Below are 20,967 nucleotides of genomic sequence, written 5' to 3'. Positions count from 1 at the left end.
GCAGGCTTTGTATCAAACTAGTGGAAAACAAAAACCTACAGCCCGAAGAAATCATAGACTTACTAAATAAAAACTAGACCGCGCATTGGCGCTAGTGTCGCGTCCCCACATTGAACGTGATAGAAGCCACCATTTGCAGGGAAACAGTGCGTAAACATGGTTCGTTCGTGTGCTGCCTTTAATTGTAACAGTATAATGGAAGCAAAGACGAAGACGGAGACAATGTTATATTTCACAGGTCAGTCATTTCTGGTTGTTTGTTACTTTCTATTACTTGTATATAGTATTTTCATGGAGAAATAATACATCATGAGTGTTTGTTTTTGTTTAGGTTTCCCCTTACAAATGATTTCCTAAATCGGAAATGGATAGTTGCTACTCGGAGAGAGAACTTCCAACCGACAGCAAATTATTTGAAACTTTCTGGCAGATTAAAACTGTGTGCCCGACCGAGACTCGAACTCGGGACCTTTGCCTTTCGTGGGCAAGTGCTCTAGCAGGAGCAGGAGAGCTTCTGTAAAGTTTGGAAGGTAGGAGACGAGATACTGGCAGAAGTAAAGCTGTGAGGACCGGGCGTGAGTCGTGCTTAGGTAGCTCAGATGGTAGAGCACTTGCCTGCGAAAGGCAAAGGTCCCGAGTTCGAGTCTCGGTCGGGCACGCAGTTTTAATCTGCTAGGAAGTTTCATATCAGCGCACACTCCGCTGCAGAGTGAAAATCTCATTCAGCAAATTATTTGCAGTGCTCTCTTCATTTTGAAGAGAATTGTTAGATGGAAAATTATATAAATAGACGTCAACTGAAGGACGATGCTATACCGACAGTATTTAGATTTCCAACTCATTTGAAAAAGGTATAGTGTCCTGGAAATCGTGCAATATAGGCCTAGGTTAAATAGTGTGGAAATGCTGTCAGTGTGTATAATTTTGAATGTTCGTTTTCCAGATTACCAGGGCAATCAAATATATATTAAGTATGAATCAGTGGTAGGTTGAATAATTGCGTTTAGATACTTAACATGTGTTGTCAGGTGGTGATTATATTTCGTAAATGGTCAAATATTTGATCAAATGTTGCAAACTCAACCACTTTCAGAGGTGCTATCAGTGTTAAAAACTAATGTGCGAATGAAATTACTACGGCATTTAAAGTGACATGGGCTATTACAATTAATGATACCAAAATTCGAGTGTAAATAATACTGTGCTAAACAAAAGTAAACGTGCAAAATGTACACAGTAATCGGCAAAAAGCAAACAGGACCTGGCAGGAAAATTACGTGAATTAAATAATAATCGTACTGTCTGCTACTTTAAAAGTTTCATGTAATTATCAAATGCAAATAACTCGATGTAAACTCGCTCCACCTTGTCAGGAAAGAGCCTTACATTCTTAAATTTCGCGTCTCTATGCAGACGTATTTCGGAAATAAGGAAACTTCATTCATTTAAGTATACTTTTAAAATAGACTCGAATACTCAGTACTTTTTTAAACAAACTTGTGTTTAATTTGTGCTTCAATTTGCTCTTCTTGCGTCTTATATACTTCAAATCACAACCCCAGTACTAACAAGGGAACCTCCCCATCGCACCCTCCTCAGATTTAGTTATAAGTTGGCACAGTGGATAGGCCTTGAAAACCTGTGTGGAACTGTGAAAAAATAAGCAAAATATACAAACTGAGTAGTCCATGGGCCACATAAGCAACAGCATGGAGTACGTGAGCTCAGGAGCGCCGTGGTCCCGTGGTAGCGTGATCAGCTGCGGAACGAGAGTTCCTTGGTTCAAGTCTTCTCTCGAGTGAAAATTTTACTTTCTTTATTTTTGCATAGTTATTATCTGTCCGTTCGTTCATTGACGTCTCTGTTCACTGTAATGAGTTTAGTGTCTGTGTTTTGCGACCGCATCGCAAAACCGTGCGATTAGTAAGACGAAAGGACGTGCCTCTCCAATGGGAACCGAAAACATTTGATCGCAAGGTCATAGGTCAACCGATTCCTCCACAGGAAAACACTTCTGATATGTTCTATACGACACTGGTGACGGCATGTGCGTCACATGACGGGAATATGTTGTCGACCCACCTAACTTGTACACTTGGCGAATGGGTAAAAATATTCTTCTACCTTGCCCGATTTAGGTTTTCTTGTGGATGTGATAATCACTCCCAAAAAAGTGATGAAAACATAAGAGTTTGTCACATAAATTGAAAATAAAAAATTAAATTTTTCACTCGATGGAAGATTTGAACCAAGGACCTTTCTTTCCGCAACTGCTCACGTTACCACGAGACTACAGCGCTCCTGCGTTTCTAGTGTCCTTGATGTTGCCTATCTTCCCACGAACTACTCAGTTTGTATATTTTGCTTATTTTTTCACAGTACCACACAACTTCTTCCTGTTTTCTCAATTGATCTGTGTTCAGTTTCTCAAGGCCTATCCACTGTGCCAACTTATAACTAAATCTGAGGGGGGTGCGATGGGGAGGTTCCCTTGTAAGGATTCATCCCTGCAAATGGCGGCGATCAGCTGCTTCAATTGTGGGACAGTGGCCTCGCTTCTCCGCTACGGCGTGGTAGGGGCTTGGAAGAAATGGTCCGCTTGAACGAAGTTCCAGGTAGCACACTATATCACACGATCGCGCACCTACTGCTATTTGCACGAAGGCTGATACTTCACACAGCTGCAGAACTGCTGAAGCGTCTTAACAAATCTCTATTTGCAATGCGAATTGTGTCAGACACAGGAGATATAAAAATGAAAAAGCTGGCATACTATGCTTACTTTCATTCCATAATGTCATATGGGATTATTTTTTGGGGCAATTCATCAAGGCCGGCCGGAGTGGCCGGGCGGTTCTAGGCACTACAGTCTGGAACCGCGCGACCGCCACTGTCGCAGGTTCGAATCCTGCCTCGGGCATGGATGTGTGTGGTGTCCTTAGGTTAGTTAGGTTTAAGTAGTTCTAAGTTCAAGTGGACTGATGACCTCTGAAGTTAAGTACCATAGTGCTCAGAACCATTTGAACCAATTCATCAAGCCAAGCTAAAGTTTTCCGGGCACAAAAACGTGCAGTAAGAGTTATATGTGGTGTGAACTCAAGAACATCCTGCAGAAGCCTGTTTAGGGAACTAGGGATACTAACTACTGCTTCCCAATATATTTATGCCTTAATGAAATTTGTCATTAAAAATTTATCACTTTTTCAAACCAACAGCTCAATTCATGGAATCAGTACTAGAAATAAGAATAATCTTCACAAGGATTTAAAGTCACTTACTCTTGTACAAAAAGGTGTGCATTATTCAGGAACACACATTTTCAATAAATTGCCAGCAGCCATAAAAAAATTAACAACCAATGAAATTCAGTTTAAGAGAAGGATTTATTGGTGGCCAACTCCTTCTGTTCCATTGATGAATTTCCCAGTAGAACCAACTGATAACTTCTGCACAATTTCAGTGCAGTAATGTGTTCATTGTAAACAAGTGTGTGTGTGTGTGTGTGTGTGTGTGTGTGTGTGTGTGTGTGTGTGTGTGTGTGAGTGTGTATAAGTACAATCTAACTCCTGCACCAGTTCAGTGCAGCAATGTGTTCATTATAAATAAGTATTTAGTGGTTCTATTACACGTTTATTACCTTATAAATAAATAAAAAACTTTTTTATTTTACATTCAGTGCATTAGTATTTGTAAAATTATTCTTTCATATAGCGTTCATTAAAAAATGACGACCATGCCACTTGGGAGCTGTGGAATGGTACAGTAGCTTATTTGTTTGAGTTGTAAATGTTTGTCATGTATTTTTGTTTTTCTGACTTGTTCTACATCCTGGAGCACCTCCTCACTACGGGTCAATTGGAATGAAAGTAAATCTAATCTAATCTAATCAATACAAGACTCTTCCAAATGTAAACAGGAAAGATTCCCGGCTTACGCTATCCGTCCTCATCCGTAGAGAAACTTACTAAACGAATTTATTTTTGTTTTCGTATTCAACGCCATCGGATTACGGCCTTCAGGCACTCTCTTTCATCAGAGCGGGGTTTTACATGTACTGTATGCTTTACATAATAGTTACTTGAGAACTGACAATAACTTTAATATAATAAACAGTTTTTTAGTTTGCTCATTTTGAGCCGCAAGGTACGATTTGTTATGACAGATTAGAGAAGATTAACTTGTTTGCCAAGGTCGCTAATAATAGCTTTTACTCTACAAAACCGGTTTCGGTAATCAATGTCACCATCTTCACAGCTCGACATACAGGATGTTCCAAATTGCTTGAAATAGTAGTAAGAGGCTTGTGAATATAGACTTTCGCAGTATGTGCTGATGATGAAAAGCTCTCGGGTTTGTAGCCCAGTCGCAGAATAATAAAACTGCGCTGGTAGTCGGAAGACGGCTTCTGGAAAAATCGAACATAAAAACCGTCTTTCGACCACCGTCGAAGACGAGAGAGTGGATTGGCTCTACGAAGGACCCATTTTAACTCAACGTACGAGGAACTATTTATAGCATCGCCTGCGAATGCAGTCAACAGTACATTAGACAAATGCAGTAATGTACGCCTAAGAGCCAGAGAAACTAGTAACCTGCCTAAAGTCGTGTAGGGCGCCAGCGAGCACACTGAAGTGCCGCAACACGACGTCGCATGGACTCGACGTCTGAAGTAGCGCCTGTTTACAAAAATGGCTCTGAGCACTATGGGACTTAACTTCTGAGGTCATCAGTCCCCTAGAACTTAGAACTACTTAAACCTAACTAACCTAAGGACATCACACACATCCATGCCCGAGGCAGGATTCGAACCTGCGACCGTAGCGGTCGCGCGGTTCCAGACTGTAGCGCCTAGAACCGCTCGGCCACTCCGGCTGGCAATAGCAAGTGACCACGAAGAAAAAACCAAAGAACAAGACTGGAGCAGCAGAGTCTGAATGAAATAAGTATGGGCCCAAAGGTGGGTAAATTCCCACCTCTATGTACTTTGCGTAATCGTGATGGGCTTATTCGCAAACAATAATATGATTTGTAGACGACTTTGCTACAACTTCTGAAAACGCGAAATCTGCTGGAAAGAAATTAATCTTTTAGAAGAAATATCCAGTAGGATCGGCTTAAGAATTTGTGCATGAGAAAATCAGTTTATTTACAAACATTAAAATTGCACCGAAATTGATGAAAACAGATATTGCACAAATTGAAAAGGGAAAACAATTAAAATATTTTGGGGAGATAATGCAAGAAAATGTTTTGGAAAAAGCTGGTACAGAGGAAAAGATACATAAAACGGGACGGGCCTTTGGTATAACCAAAGACCCTTAGAAAAAATACATATCTAAAAATGCAAATATAAGACATTACAATACAGCAGTGAAGTCAGAATGTCTATATGTAGGCGAATGTCTAATATTAAACTATAGTTTAGATACATTAGAAATACTAGAAAAGTGGATCATTAGGATAATATTAGGCCCACGAAAAACTATGGAAGGTTGGAAATTACGTATTAATGATAAAATTTATAGAAACATTGAAAACATATAAGAAGTAATGGAAAAAAGTAGATTGGTATTTTTTCGACATTTAATTCAAATGCAAGACAGCATACTAAACAAAAAGATCTTCGAGTATTTGTGGGATAAGAAATAAAGATCTTCGAGTATTTGTGGGATAAGAAGTAAACAATTTGAATCCATGAATTAAAAAAAATATTTAGAAAAAGAATAATATAAAAGCTGAAGAAACGAATGACAGAGAAGGGTTTAGGAAAGAAGTGTTAAATATGGTTGCATTCCGAGGTAGAAGAGAGAACGAAATTGGTAAGAAGTAGTCAGAAGGCGGAAAGGAAAAAAACATAGCGAACAGCTGAAAGTGTACTGGAAGAAAAACAGTGGTCAGGGCGAGTAGGACTTGCGCTCTTAGCGTTCTGCACAAATTTGATGATTATACAGACAGGTCATCCATCCTGGGAATCTAGAATTTCCGCGATTTTTCCCTGTTGTCGACATTGATACTGGCAGGATATCGGTCACGGGGATTCCAAGAATTTAGAGAATGTTTTCATTTTAAGTTTGAAGTCGGATAACAAGCAACAAAAAAAAAATTTTTTTTCTCTTGTGACGTACACAGATAACAATTTTCGTTTTTTTCCCTTTACTTTTACTGTGAAAGCTTGCTGCTTGCCACATTTCATGATTCTAGGTCAACGGGAAGTATACTACAGGGTTTTGATAAGCGGTTTTGCGCGTTTCAAAATACGCGAAATAAGTGGCCGTATGTTTTGACAGAAGTGACTTAGAAGCTTCAATTTTTTACGTCGCCAGAGGACCTTAGTACATGACAAGAACTGCAATTTGACACCTCTACCCGTTACTGAAATATGGGTTTTAGTAGTACGGCAGACAAACAACAAAGTCTGCCCGTTTCTACCGACTAGGATACGGAACGCTAAAAAGACATCAACGAACAAAAAACTGAGATTGGCACGTGGCCCTTAGTTTGCTCATCCGAGAAGGGAAAAAATAATAATTATTATTATTATCACAGCATTTGACAATGTTGACTGGAATACTCTCTTTCAAATTCTGAAGGTGGCAGGGGTAAAATACAGGGAGCGAAAGGCTATTTACAATTTGTACAGAAACCAGATGGCAGCTACAAGAGTCGAGGGGCGCGAAAGGGAAGCAGTGGTTGGGAAGGGAGTGAGACAGGGTTGTAGCCTCTCCCCAATGCTATTCAATCTGTATATTGAGCAAGCAGTAAAGGAAACAAAAGAAAAATTCAGAGTAGGTATTAAAATCCAAGAAGAAGAAATAAAAACTTTGAGGTTCGCCGATGACATTGTAATTCTATCAGAGACAGCAAAGGACTTGGAAGAGCAGCTGAACGGAATGGACAGTGTCATGAAAGGAGGGTATAAGATGAACATCAACAAAAGCAAAACGATGATAATGGAATGTAGTCGAATTAAATCGGGTTATGCTGAGGGAATTAGATTAGGAAATGAGACAAAGTAGTAAAGGAGTTTTGCTATTTGGGGAGTAAAATAACTGATGATGGTCGAAGTAGAGAGGATATAAAATGTAGACTGGCAATGACAAGGAAAGAGTTTCTGAACAAGAGAAATTTGTTAACATCGAGTATAGACTTAAGTGTCAGGAAGTCGTTTCTGAAAGTATTTGCAGGGAGTGTAGCCATGTATGGAAGTGAAACATGGACGATAAATAGTTTGGGCAAGAAGAGAATAGAAGCTTTCGAAATGTGGTGCTACAGAAGAATGCTGAAGATTAGATGGGTAGATCACATAACAAATGAGGAGGTACTGAATAGGATTGGGGAGAAGAGGAGCTTGTGGCACAACTTGACTAGAAGAAGGGATCGGTTGGTAGGACATGTTATGAGGCATCAAAGGATCACCAATTTAGTATTGGAGGGCGGCGTGGAGGGTAAAAATCGTAGAGGGAGACCAAGAGATGAATGCACTAAGCAGATTCAGAAGGATGTAGGCTGCAGGAGGTACTGGGAGATGAAGCAGCTTGCACAGGATAGAGTAGCATGGAGAGCTGCATCAAACCAGTCTCAGAACTGGAGACCGCACCAACAACATCACAACACATGCAATATGCATTTACATGTGTGCAAAAGTCATATTTTCTGAGAGGGAGAGAACTTAGGTAGACTGCACCAGTTAGGGGCTTTAAGAAATGGGAAGATCTGGTTCGTGCGAAGGATACTCTGTTAGAACCAGCGCAAAGGTAGACACTGTTGTTTTAGGAGACACGACATTAACTGTGTTTTGAAGCGTTCTCTGATATAATGAGGGCAGCCATTTCAGAGTGGATTTCCTGCTACTGAAACGAATTTCGAGAAAGTGACTAAGTGATGGATTGCTACGGAGAGGATTTTGCTCTGATGAGAATCAATGTTTCTGCTGTGTTTTCCAAACAACAGCGTTAAGGTCGAGAAGAGATTTGAGGGTCTGTATACGTTGAGTAACACCGTAGAGGAGACAGAGAGTATGTAAAGCTTTGCGTATGTTTTACGTAGCCTGGATAACTGTGCGTAAAATTGTGAAATATAATCAAAAAGTCATACGTAACAGCTATGTAGAACGCAAGCGTTCATCACCAGTTCCAGGAACCATGAGCTTTCGGAAAACTACCTTACAGTGTTATATTACTTTAATGAACAATCTAAACTACAAACGTTTGCACAAATTTCGTTTTCAGGTCAAAAGGGAAGAGCTTTTTATATTTTGGTAGGGCATGGAGGGAGCTGGCGGTTTCTGGCACACTGCAGCTATGTGCTCAGCCCATTTTAGCTTTTCATCTATGATGACTCCTGGAGAAACTGATATTTGTCTCATTTAGGATTAAGGATGGTAAGAAGTCCAGATATTTCGGGCTAAAGAGCCTAGAATGTTTGACCAGAACGGTTTGGCTTTTGGATGGATTGAGTTTTACCCTTATATTCTATGCCAATTCTGATAGTGCACCCAGGTTAGAATGAAATCCTCGATAGCTGTCTTCAAGTTAAAAATAGTTTTACATGAGGGTATAACTGGAGGTCGTCAATATACATGTGGCATTTGGAAGTTCCATCTAGTACCATCACCAATGTGTTATTTACCAGATGCTAATTTTGTTTAGTTTGCCGAGGATTCAAACATTGCCATAAATTAAATGTAGTTTTAGGAAGAGCTGTTACATCTACATCATACTCCGCAAGCCACCTAATGGTGTGTGGCGGAGGGTGCTTTCGGTGCCTCTATCTGATCTCTCCAACCCTGTTCCACTCGCGAATAGTGCGTGGGAAGAATGATTGTCGGTAAGCCTCTGTATTGGCTCTAATTTCTCAAATTTTCTCCCCGTGGTCAATACACGAGATTTATGTGGGGGGAAGTAATATTTTTCCCGACTCCTCCTGAAAAATGCTGTCCCGAAATTGAAACAGTAAATCTCTCCGTGATGCACAGCGCCTCTCTTGTAACGCCTGCCAGTGGAGTTTGTTTAGCGCCTCCGTAACGCTCTCTCGCCAGCTAAACGATCCCGTGACGAAGCGCGCCGCCCTTCGTTGGATCTTCTCTATCTCATCTATCAGTCCTATCTGATAGGATCCCAGATGGATGAACAATACTGAAGAATCGGGCGAACAAGCGCCTTATAAGCCACTTATTTCGTGGATGAGTTACATTTCCTAAAGTTTCTTCCGATGAATCTGAGTCTGGTGTCTGCTTTTCCCACTTTCTGTTTTATGTGGTCCTTCCACTTAAGGTCGATCTGGATAGTTACGCCTAGATATTACGCGGCAGGCGCTGTTTCCAGCTGTTTGTCATCAATAATGTAGCTGTACAGTAGTGGATTTCTTTTCCTACGTATGCGCAATATGTTACATTTATTTACTTTCAGGGTCAATTGCCAGAGCCTGCGCCATTCATCAATTCTCTGCAGGTCGTTCGCAAATTCTTACTACCTTCTGGCGTTGCTGGTTTGGTATAGACAACTGCATCATCTGCGAATAGCCTTAAATAGCATCCGACGCTTTCTACTAGATCATTTATACATATTGTAAACAGCAACGGTCCTATCACACTTCTCAGTGGTACTCCGGATATTACTTTTACCACTCTCGACTTAGTTCCATTACGAGCGACGTGTTGAGTTCTATCTGCAAGAAAGTCTTGAATTCTATCGCAAGACTGCTCCGATACTCCGTAAGCTCTTATTTTTTCCATTAAACGGCAATGCGTGTTGGTGTCTAATGCCTTACTGAAATCAAGGAACACGGTATTAACCTCAGCGCCATTGTCTACAGGGTTAGGGATCTCATGGAGGAACAGAGCGAGCTGAGTTTCGCAGGTTCTCTGTTTCCGGAATCCATGTTTATTTTTATAGAGGAGATGTTCATTTTCCAAAAAGTCATAATTCTTGAACATAAAACATTTTCCATAATTCTACGACATGTTGACGTCAACGATATAGGTCTATAATTGTGTTGATCTGTCTTAAGGGCTTTCTTAAATACGGGAATGACCTGCGCTTTTTTCCAGTCGTTAGTTACCTTTCGTTGCTCAAGCCATCTACGATAAATTACTGCTGGAAGGGGAGCAAGTTCTTTCGCATATTCTGTATAGAATCTTATAGGTATCTCATCTGTTCCTGAGCCTTTCCACTACTAAGAGACTGTAACTGCTTTCCAATTCCGTCATCGATTACTTCAATATCTGCCATTTCAATGTTCGTACGACGGTCGAAAGGAGGGACAGTGTTACGATCTTCCACAATGAAACAACTTCGGAAGACCGAATTCAATATTTCGGCCTTCTCTCTGTTATCTTCCGTTAATGTCCCGCTGTGGTTTGCTGAGAGAATGAATAGATGATTTTGATCCACTTATTGATTTTATATACGACCAAAAACTCTCAGGGTTTTAACCCAGGTCGATTGACAACGTCTTACTTTCAAAATCATTGAACGCTTCTCTCATTGCTCTCCTTACGCTCATTTTCGCTTCGTTCAGCTTTTATTTATCAGCTAGGTTTTTACTTCTTTTGAATCGGAGAAGAAGCGCTCTTTGTTTACGTAGCGCATTTCTAACACGGCTATTAAACCATGGTGGGTCTTTCCCTTCCCTTGAAACCTTACTGGAATATATTTGTCTAGGTCATATTGAACGATGCCTTTGAATTTTTTTTTTCCATTTATTCACCACATCTTCGTTCTCATCACCGAATATTTGATGCTGCCCGCCGAGATATTCTGAAATTTGCTTCCCGTCATCCTTGCTGAGCAAATATATTTTCCTTCCTTTCTTAACAATCCTTGTAGAATCCGTCGTCATAGATACTGTCACAGCCTTATGATCACTGATACCTTCCTCTACTTTAACTGATTCGATTATTTCAAGTCTGTTTGTTACCAGGAGGTCAAGACATTACCCTCACGAGTTGGTTCTCTAACTATATGCTGAAGGTAATTTTCGCACAAGACATCCAGAACAATACCACACGAATCCCTGTCTCTGGCACCAGTTTTGATGGTATAACACTCCCAATCTATACCTGGAAAGTTAAAGTCACTCCCTCTTACAACGGCATGATCAGGAAAATTACTAATCGTATTCTGCAAGTTCTGTCTGAAGCGCTCTACAACTACAGATCCTGACCCAGATGGTTGGGGTTGTTTGGGGGACGAGACCAAACAGTGACGTCATCGGTATCATCGTATTAGGGAAGGATGGAAAAGGAAGTTGGCCGTGCCCTTTCAAAGGAACCATCCCGGCATTTGCCTGGAGCGATTTAGGGAAATCACGGAAAACCTGAATCAGGATAGCCGGACGCGGAATTGGACGGTCGTCCTCCCGAATGCGAGTCCAGTGGGCTAACCACTGCGCCACCTCGCTCGGTTACCTATATGGTCTATAAAAGCATCCGATCACCATTTTTTACTCTTCTTTGATACTCTGTTTCACGTATATTAATCTACATTCGCAATCCGATAACCTCGCTAGATTTTATCGATTTTTTTTCTGCAATAAACACGCCGCCACCATTGGCGACAAGCCTATCCTTACAATAAAAGTTCCAGTCTTAACTTACGATTTTGTTGTCATTGACGTCTGTTTTCAACCAGCTTTCTGTTCCCAATACTATCTGTGCGTTATCACCTTCAGTATGCGATACTAATTCTGGGACCTTTCCTTGGGTCTCCTGCAGTTTACTAACATCATATTAATTTTTTCTATCTCTGATCTGCAAGGACCAAGATTCTCTGAGGTCGTTATTGCTGATTTAACAGGCAAATCGTCTTTGATCCCAAGGGAGGGGTTCTCTAACCTAAAAAATCCCCTTGTGCACGCCACACGTACTCCGCTTCCCTAGTAGCCGCTTTCTGCGTATAGTGCATGCCTGACCTATTAAGGGGAACCCTTCAATTCTTTACCCGATAGCGGAGGTTGATAAATTCGCATCCGATACTGTCGCAGAATCGTCTGAGCCTCTGGTTTAGACCTTCCACTCTGCTACAGACCAGAGGGCCGCGATCAACCCTGGGTACGATGTTACAAATAGACAGATTAGCCTGCACCCCGCGTGCGTTGCTAGTTGCCTTCACCAAATCAGCCAGCCGCCGAAAGGAGCCGAGGATGGCCTCAGGACCAAAGCGGCAAGCGTCGATCGTGCCGACATGTGCCACTACATGCAGCCGGTTGCACCCAGTGCGCTCAGTAGCCGCCAGCAGGACCTCATCCACATCACGGGCGAGACCTCCCGGCAAAGATACCGAATGCACACTGGAATTCTTTCCCGCCTTCCCTGCTATCTCCCTGAGGGGTTCTATCACCAGCCTAACATTGAGCTCCCAATGACAAGCATACCCACCCTCTGTACTTGTCCGGACTGGGCAGGAAAATCGACCGCTGGCCCAACAGGAGAGGCATCCCGTACTGGCTCAGAGTTATCATCAACATTGGGTAACACCTCGTACCTGTCGGTAAGACGTAGGGAGCCAGCCGCACGGCCTGCTCCCTCTTTCGCCTCCCCCCCCCCCCCCCCCCCCCCAGTGACACGCGAACCCACCACTGTCTTGCCACTCACTTTGGAGTGAGGACGGACCGGTCAGATATTGCGCATCAGAAGCGTCCGGGTCACCAGGGGATTCCAGTAGCACCAAAGGTGTCGCAGGTCTCGTCACTGGCGCCCAGACGTCACCGCAACTTAGAGCATTAGCTAGAAGCTTGTCGACGGTAGCCTACGCAGCTTCCAGCTGTTTACGGACAGCAGCCAACTCTACTTGTGTCCAGTCGCAACAAGCACAGTCCCTAGCCATATCGTACTGTGGATAAAATAGATATAAGCTCTCAAACGGCGCTGGTAAGTTTGGAAGTATACCAAACGAGAATAAAGTAAGACTGAAAGTTGCTGTGCGGATTTGTCACTATACTCTGAGACCGCAAGCTTTTAAACAGAAATAAATTTCTCTAATGAAGTTGATTTATTTGCATATATCTGTTATTAGAAATCCTGTTTACCGAAAAGCTACTGCGCGAGATGAATATTCGAACTAGAATGCACTGATTTAAACTGTGTGCTGTCTATTAACACAAAATTAAAACTTAGTGGCGTGGCGGAGTATCTGGCGACGGCAAAATTTACGCTACACGGATATTCACAAAACTTACCAAAAACAAAAGCTGTATTAATTTTCTAACCACTAGTCTATACAGTAAAATGCACAAGTATAGTTCACTTCTTTGGAGAAGCACGTGAAAAAAACACAGACTAAGTTAATTTACAGTTTATCAGGCAAGTGCTGCTGCTGCTCTGCTGCGTGTCCTCTCGGCTCGGCGGCTCCCGCTACACTGATTAAAGGCTAAATGGCTTCTAGGCAATTCAGTCACTAAATTTTGAATAACTTACTAGATGCTGTTGAGAAGAGGTTACCATGCGACGTATTATTAAAATACGAGAAAGCGCTGGTTGACAGTCCTAAATTTATGAAATGAAATTAAAATTTGATAGCACATTGCGTTCAAAAGAGCACACGGCCGCGCCTCTGAATCTCCGAAATGCGACTGTTATCAGACATTGGTGATGTAGACGGAATAACCTGGCACAATTTGCTGTCTTTCATTCTGTTACGTCATACGGTACCACATTTTGGGATATCTTACCAAGTCAAATTGGTGATGCCTTGATGCCTCAGAGCATGTCCTACCAACCGATCCCTTCTTCTTGTCAAGTTGTGCCACAAACTTCTCTTCTCCCCAATCCTGTTCAATACCTCTATACTCGATGTTAACAAATTTCTCTTCTTCAGAAACGCTTTCCTTGCCATTGCCAGTCAACATTTTATATCCTCTCTACTTCGACCATCATCAGTTATTTTGCTCCCCAAATAGCAAAACTTCTTTACTACTTTAAGTGTCTCATTTCCTAATCTAATTCCCTCTGCATCACCCGACTTAATTAGTCCACATTCCATTATTCTCGTTTTGGTTTTGTTGATGTTCATCTTATATCCTCCTTTCATGACACTGTCCATTCCGTTCAACTGCTCTTCCAAGTTCTTTGCTGTCTCTGACAGAATTACAATGTCATCGGCGAACCTCAAAGTTTTTATTTCTTCACCATGGATTTTAATACCTACTCCGAACTTTTCTTTTGTTTGCTCAACATACAGATTGAGTAATATCGGGGAGAGGCTACAACCCAGTCTCACTCCCTTCCCAACCACTGCTTCCCTTTCATGCCCCACGACTCTTATAACTGCCATCTGGTTTCTGAGAAATTGTAAATAGCCTTTCGCTCCGTGTATTTTACCCCTGCCACCTACAGAATTTGAAAGAGAGTATTCCAGTCAACATTGTCAAAAGCTTTCTCCAAGTCTACAAATGCTAGAAACGTAGGTTTGCCTTTCCTTAATCTAGCTTCTAAGATAAGTCGTAGGGTCAGTATTGCCTCACGTGTTCCAATATTTCTACGGAATCCAAACTGATCTTCCCCGAGGTCGGCTTCTACCAGTTTTTCCATTCGTCTGTAAAGAATTCGCGTTAGTATTTTGCAACTGTGACTTACTAAACTGATAGTTCGGTAATTTTCACATCTTTCAACACCTGATTTCTTTGTGATTGGAATTATTATATTCTTCTTAAAGTCTGAGGGTATTTCGCCTGTCTCATACATCTTGCTCACCAGATGGTAGAGTTTGGTCAGGACTGGCTTTCCCAAGGCCGTCAGTAGTTCTAATGGAATGTTGTCTACTCCCGGGGCCTTGTTTCGACTCAGGTCTTTCAGTGCTCTGTCAAATTCTTCACGCAGTATCATATCTTCCATTTCATCTTCATCTACTTCCTCTTCCATTTCCATAATATTGTCCTCAAGTACATTGCCCTTGTATAGACCCTCTATATACTCCTTCCACCTTTCTGCTTTCCCTTTTTGCTTAGAACTGGGTTTCCATCTGAGCTCTTGATATTCATACAAGTGGTTCTCTTTTCTCCAAAGGTCTCTTTAATTTTCCTGTAGGCAGTATCTATCTTACCCCATCACATAAAATGAATGTTATGTAATACGAGAAATAGATCTCTCATAACTGATTTTTGTAGATCTTCAGGGCACTGATGCAGCTGGTTTGTGTATATATTACTTTTCCCATTTCCTAGACAAAAATGTCAGTTACGAACTTTGAAAGACACTTAAGTACATTATTTTTAATGTGTTTTTCAGTTCTCTAACACGTTCTGCATCATTAATATAATCGACTACGTAAGTAATAGCGTACCTAATCTGATCTAATCTAATATACAGATGCATGATCTCAGACAAGTTTAATACAAGTGCTATTTTTTATGGTCCGACAGGCGCGAAATTAAAACCACAGTGAAAACGCAATGAAGCTTTCGCAGATGTGTTGCACAGTGCCCCTAGTATGCCTGTCGATTGCGTCACGTCTCACTCTTTAATTCTGAGCACAGAGTCAGCATGTAAAGCTGCTCAGAAAAATAGTCATCTGCCAATTGTGAAGTGCGTGCTGTCATTTTACACTAAAGAACCAAAGAAACTGGTGCACTTGCTAGTATCGTGTAGAGCCCCCGCGATCATGCAGAAGTCCGCAACACGACGTGCCATGGACTTGACTGATGTCTGAAGTAGCACTGGAGTGAACTGACACCACGAATCCTGCAGGGCTGTCCATAAAACCGTAAGAGTACGAGAAGGTGGAGATCCCTTCTGAACAGCACGTTGCAAGGCAGCCCAGATATGCTCAATAATGTTCATGTCTGGGGAGTTTGGTGACCATCGGAAGTGTTTAAACTCGGAAAAGTGTTCCTAGAGCCACTCTGTAGCAATTCTGGACCTGTGGGGTGTCACATGGTCCTTTTGGAATTGCCCAAGTCCATCGGAATGCACAATGTACACTGCTGGCCACCGTAAATGCAACACCAAGAAAGACAGGAGGTAGCACAACAAGATTTATTTTGTGAATAACATGTTGACCAAGTATCAAATGATTACGTTTACAGACGTCTGTGACATGTGGTTCCTGCCAGAATCAGTAGCCAGAGTAGCCGCCATTGTTGCAGATCACCGCTGCCACACGTCTCGGCATTGAGTCAAAGAGACGTTGGATGTGTTCCTGGGGTACAGCAGCCCAAGCAGCTTCCACACGTTGCCAAAGATCATCTGGTGTGGCAGCTGGGGATGTAATCTGGGTCACTCGTTGAGCAATCATGGACCACATGTTTTCTATCGGCGAAAGATCCGGAGAGCGAGCCGGCCAGGGAAGCAATTCAATCTGGTTATTGACGAAGAACCTTTGGACAACGCTTGCCACGTGTGGTCGCGCATTATCCTGTTGAAATATGGCTGTGGCCGAGCCCTGAATGTAAGGAAGGACAACTGGCTCCAGCACCTCGGATATGTTGCGCCGGCTATTTAAAGTACCGGCAATGCATACTAGAGGCGTGCGAGAGTAATATCCAATGCTGCCCCATACCATAATACCCGGTGCAAGACCAGTGTGGCGGTGCATAATGCAGCTGTCCAGCATCCTCTCTCCGCGGTGTCACCACACTCGAATCCGACCATCGTGGTGCTGCAGACAGAAGCGTGCCTCATCAGTAAAGACAACGTCATTCCATTCTGCCGTCCACATCCGTCTGTCATCACACCATTGGCGACGGAGACGTCTGTGATTCTGCGTCAATGGTAGACGAAGCAATAGACGTCTTGCGGACAGACCACTCTGCTGTAAACGGCGTCGAATGGTACGCGCAGACACTGGATGATGCGTTACAGACGCAATGTGCTGTGCTATGGTTCGGGATGTCACTGAGCGATCCGTCACTGTCATGCGCACAATTTGCCTATCAGCACGTGCAGTGGTGCACCGAGGTGAATGCGATCGACCACGTCGGTCCGTCGTACCCTCCTGCATCCAACGGTCACATATCCGCGTTACAGTTGTTTGGTTTCGTCCAACACGACTAGCGATTTCTCTGTATGATAATCCACAATCTCGGTAAGCCACTATCCTTCCTCTGTCGAACTCGGATACTTGATCAAAAGATGTTCGCTGTTGTCTACGAGGCATAACTGATCGTCTTGTGAAACAACCACAAGGTAAACACACGTGCCGAACGTACACTCGTCGAAATCGCCAAGCCTTAAATGGCGCTATGAGGTGGCGCCACAGGCTCGCGTGATCTGCGTCTGCGCTGAAATTCTAATCAGTTGCATATCTCATCGCTGCAAACCCATGGTGTAAATTTCACTTGATTCGGATGCTTCCTACAGGGTGTTGCATTTACGGTGGCCAGCAGTGTACATGAATGGATGCAGGTGATCAGACAGGATGCTTACGTACGTTTCGCCTGTCAGAGTCGTATCTAGATGAATCAGGGGTCCCTTATCACTCCAACTGAACACTCCCCACACCATTACAGACTCCTCCAGCTTTAACATTCCTCTGCTGATATGCAGGGTCCATGGATTCATGAGGTTGTCTCCATACCTGTACACGTCCATCCGCTCCATACAATTTGAAACGTGACTCGTCCTACCACGCAACATGTTTCCAGTCATCAACAGTCCAATGTCGGTGTTGACGGGCCTTGGCGAGGAGTAAAGCTTTGTGTCATGCAGTCATCAAGGGTACACGAGTGGGCCTTCGGCTCCGGAAGCCCATATCGATGATATTTCGTTGAATGGTTCGCATGCTGACACCTGTTGATGGCCCATCATTGAAATCTGCAGCAATCTGAGGAAGGATTGCACTTCTGTCACTTTGAATGATTCTCTTCATTGGTCGTTGGTCCCGTTCTTGCAGGATCTTTTTCCGGTTGCAGCAATGTCAGAGATTTGATGTTTTGCTGGATTCCTGATATTCACGGTACACTCGTGAAACGGCCGTACAGGAAAATCTCCACTTCATCGCTACCTCGGAGATGCTGTGTCCCATCTCTCGTGCCGCAACTATAACACCACCTTCAAACTCACTTAAATCTTGATAACCTGTCATAGTAGCAGCAGTAACCGTTCTAACAACTGCGCCAGGCACATGTGTTATATAAGCGTTGCCGACCACTGCACTGTATTTGCCTGTTTACATATCTCTGTATTTGAATACGCATGCCTATACTAGTTTCTTTGGCGCTTCGGTGTATTTCTTCGTGCTGAAGGGTTCCGCCTGATTTCAGGCAGCCCACAAAGCTTAAGTATCATGCGTGACTGCAAAGTGCGGCATGGCGCAGAAGCTTTGCCTGCTTCATGAACATCTGTTCATCCCGCATCAGTCAGGGAGTGAAGTAAGCGTCAACCGATGATCTTGTTCTGCAAGTGGAACCAGGCAGTTCGAGAAAATAGTCCACGAAGGGCAATTCAGAACAAGTGAAGCGAAATGCTGTCGTCAAGCATTGTCCTTCATCATGACAATGCTCGACTGCAGACTGCAGCTGCAAAAAGGACGCTCCTGCAGCATTATCAATGGGGAGTGTTTGCTCACCTACCAATACCCCCCGGACTTAGCTCTCTCTGATTTTCATCCCTTTGCTTACATGAACCACCGGCTATGACAACAGTATTCTGGAGCGGACAACGAACTGCAGATTAGCATGGTGAATTAGCGAAAAACGAGGATATTATAAATTTTGTACAACGGTACGATAAACGTCTAAGTCGGACCGGCGATTATGTAGAGGGGTAACTGTAAGGTGTAGCTTAATGTTGAAAATAAAACACTTTTGGTTTTCACTGTGGTTTGCGTTTCGCGGCCGCTCGGACATTGGGAAAAAAATAGCCTTTGTATCTTGTACAGCTACAAAGCAGTTCTTCATTCGTGCAGAGAGACAACAACAGGTTTGTCAGTGTTACACGCTACGTCGACGTGTATGTAAATTTCGGAAAGGGATGTTGTCACTTAGACTGATGGGACCACGAGCTATCCCATTATGCATCATATCGCAGTCAGTGGATGCCGGGTTTTGTGAAAGTGTTGGCCAGAAAAACTGGCGTACATCTTGGAGAGCACATTGAGCAAAACCAGACGTGGGTGCACCACTGTTGCCTGCTAGAAACAACACGTCCTCCTGAAGCACTGAAAACGGCAATTGAATGAATTCAGCCATGTTCCGGGTGCACCCTGCAGTATTTAGTGTACTTGGAACAAACATCAGAGTTGTACAATCTACCTCCGTGGTCTGTCTGAAGCCGGGTTTCGACAGGTAACAAAAGTGATGCTACAGTAGGTGGTATGACGGCTGACACGTCACTGGCAGTGACTCTACTGTTTCCGCACGGTCCTGTCAGTATTCAGTATGGCCCCAGCTGGGATTATTTTTGCGGACGCAAGTATTGATATTCAGGTTATAGCATTAGAACCGAGCCCAGAATATAATATTAAGAAGAGAGAGCACAACAGTTGGATTTGGGAGTGGACATTACGCACAGAAAACATAGTGGCACTGAATAGACTTGTAAAGATGTAGCATTCGTAAACAAAGACCCATTTTTTAAACACTTTCGAGTAACAGAAGCCAGCTTCAAGTACTCGTAGGGCTGTGATTCGGGTTCTAAACTCTATTAAAAAATCTGATTCTTCAGAGAGGCAGTCCTGGCCCTAGCGAAACTAGAAGTGACACTTCGATATTTGACTTGCAACGATTACTTATCACCTTTTCAATATTTATACGACATTCTCAAAAGTAAAAATTCAGAGTTCTCGAGTGACGTGTTGGATACTATTTACGATGCCTTACAGATTCATTTCACTCTTGCATCCCACATCGGCTAAATACGATGAAATATTGAACTTCTTCTGTACTGAATTTTGGAGTTACGCTCTGTGCAAATGCACTAAAAGACCTTGTAATTTTGTTGATTTCCTTAGCTACACTCAATCTGAAATTATACTGCCAACGGAAAATTTGTTACTTCTTTTCTCAAATCCATTGAACAAGTGTTTAAAAGCATTAAAGCTGCCGGTACTAGACTCTGAATATATTGCAAGCATTGCATTAGTTTTCAACACTTCTCGAATTAAGAGATTTTCCGTGAAACTACAAACTACTTTTCATTAATTACTCAATAACACTTTCATAACTATACGCAAAGCAAATCCATGCATCATGTAATAGAAACATGAATTCATGTAATAGAATATAAATTAACTATTATGTGCTCATAAAGATTTTATGTACAAAAGTTACACTTCCGGCCACTGTAGCACAACACATTGTACTAAAAACGACGCATTTTTGAGGGATCTTGAATGTGATATTTCACTGAAACCGCATATTTGCGCAGTATGCAAATATATGTACGAAAACTATCAAAAGATTCGGAGGCGTTGAAATCAAGATGATGGCGGTTTGTTTTTCTTCTGATGCTAATCGGTGGTGGGGGAAGAAAAGTGGTGTCACGAAGTTAAAGGGAGCTGCGGTGTGGATAAAGAACTTATATGTGCTAAAGCCTTGTGCAGGCATTGACGTGGTCTCGGCGATGTATATACCACTCAATGTGTTACCCCTTGTCACATATATAGCATTTACTGGCTGAAAATTAAGTTATTTGCATGAAGCTGATTATTTGACCTCTGGGTTATGGTGCAGTTGTCATGAATAATAAAGAGGGATGCCATTAATCGATATCTATTTGAGGCAGCCAAGTGTACCGTTCCCCAGAACTGCAAAGTACAAAACTAAAAACTGATCATCACTTCAGGTCTATTTATTACTGAAAAACAATCGTGATGTGTCATAGTTCTAAAGTCTCCATTCTCTATCTCAAGTGCCGGCCAAAGTGGCCGTGCGGTTCTAGGCGCTGCAGTCTGGAACCGCGAGACCGCTACGGTCGCAGGTTCGAATCCTGCCTCGGGCATGGATGTGTGTGGTGTCCTTAGATTAGTTAGGTTTAACTAGTTCTAAGTTCTAGGGGACTAATGACCTTAGGAGTTGAGTCCCATAGTGCTCAGA

At 42.6% G+C, this 20,967-nt stretch overlaps 1 protein-coding gene across 1 annotated transcript in view; it reads left to right on the top strand.

Moving 5' to 3' along the window:
• Positions 1 to 20,967, top strand: part of LOC126194891 (cholinesterase 1-like) — a 348,159-nt gene that overhangs the window by 231,420 nt on the left and 95,772 nt on the right. The gene's annotated exons all lie outside the window — the stretch shown is intronic.

Source organism: Schistocerca nitens, chromosome 7, assembly GCF_023898315.1.
Source record: "Schistocerca nitens isolate TAMUIC-IGC-003100 chromosome 7, iqSchNite1.1, whole genome shotgun sequence".
In the NCBI taxonomy this organism is placed as follows: domain Eukaryota; kingdom Metazoa; phylum Arthropoda; class Insecta; order Orthoptera; family Acrididae; genus Schistocerca; species Schistocerca nitens.
The sequence above is the reverse complement of the archived record's forward strand: the minus strand, read 5'-3'. Positions and strand labels throughout refer to the sequence as shown.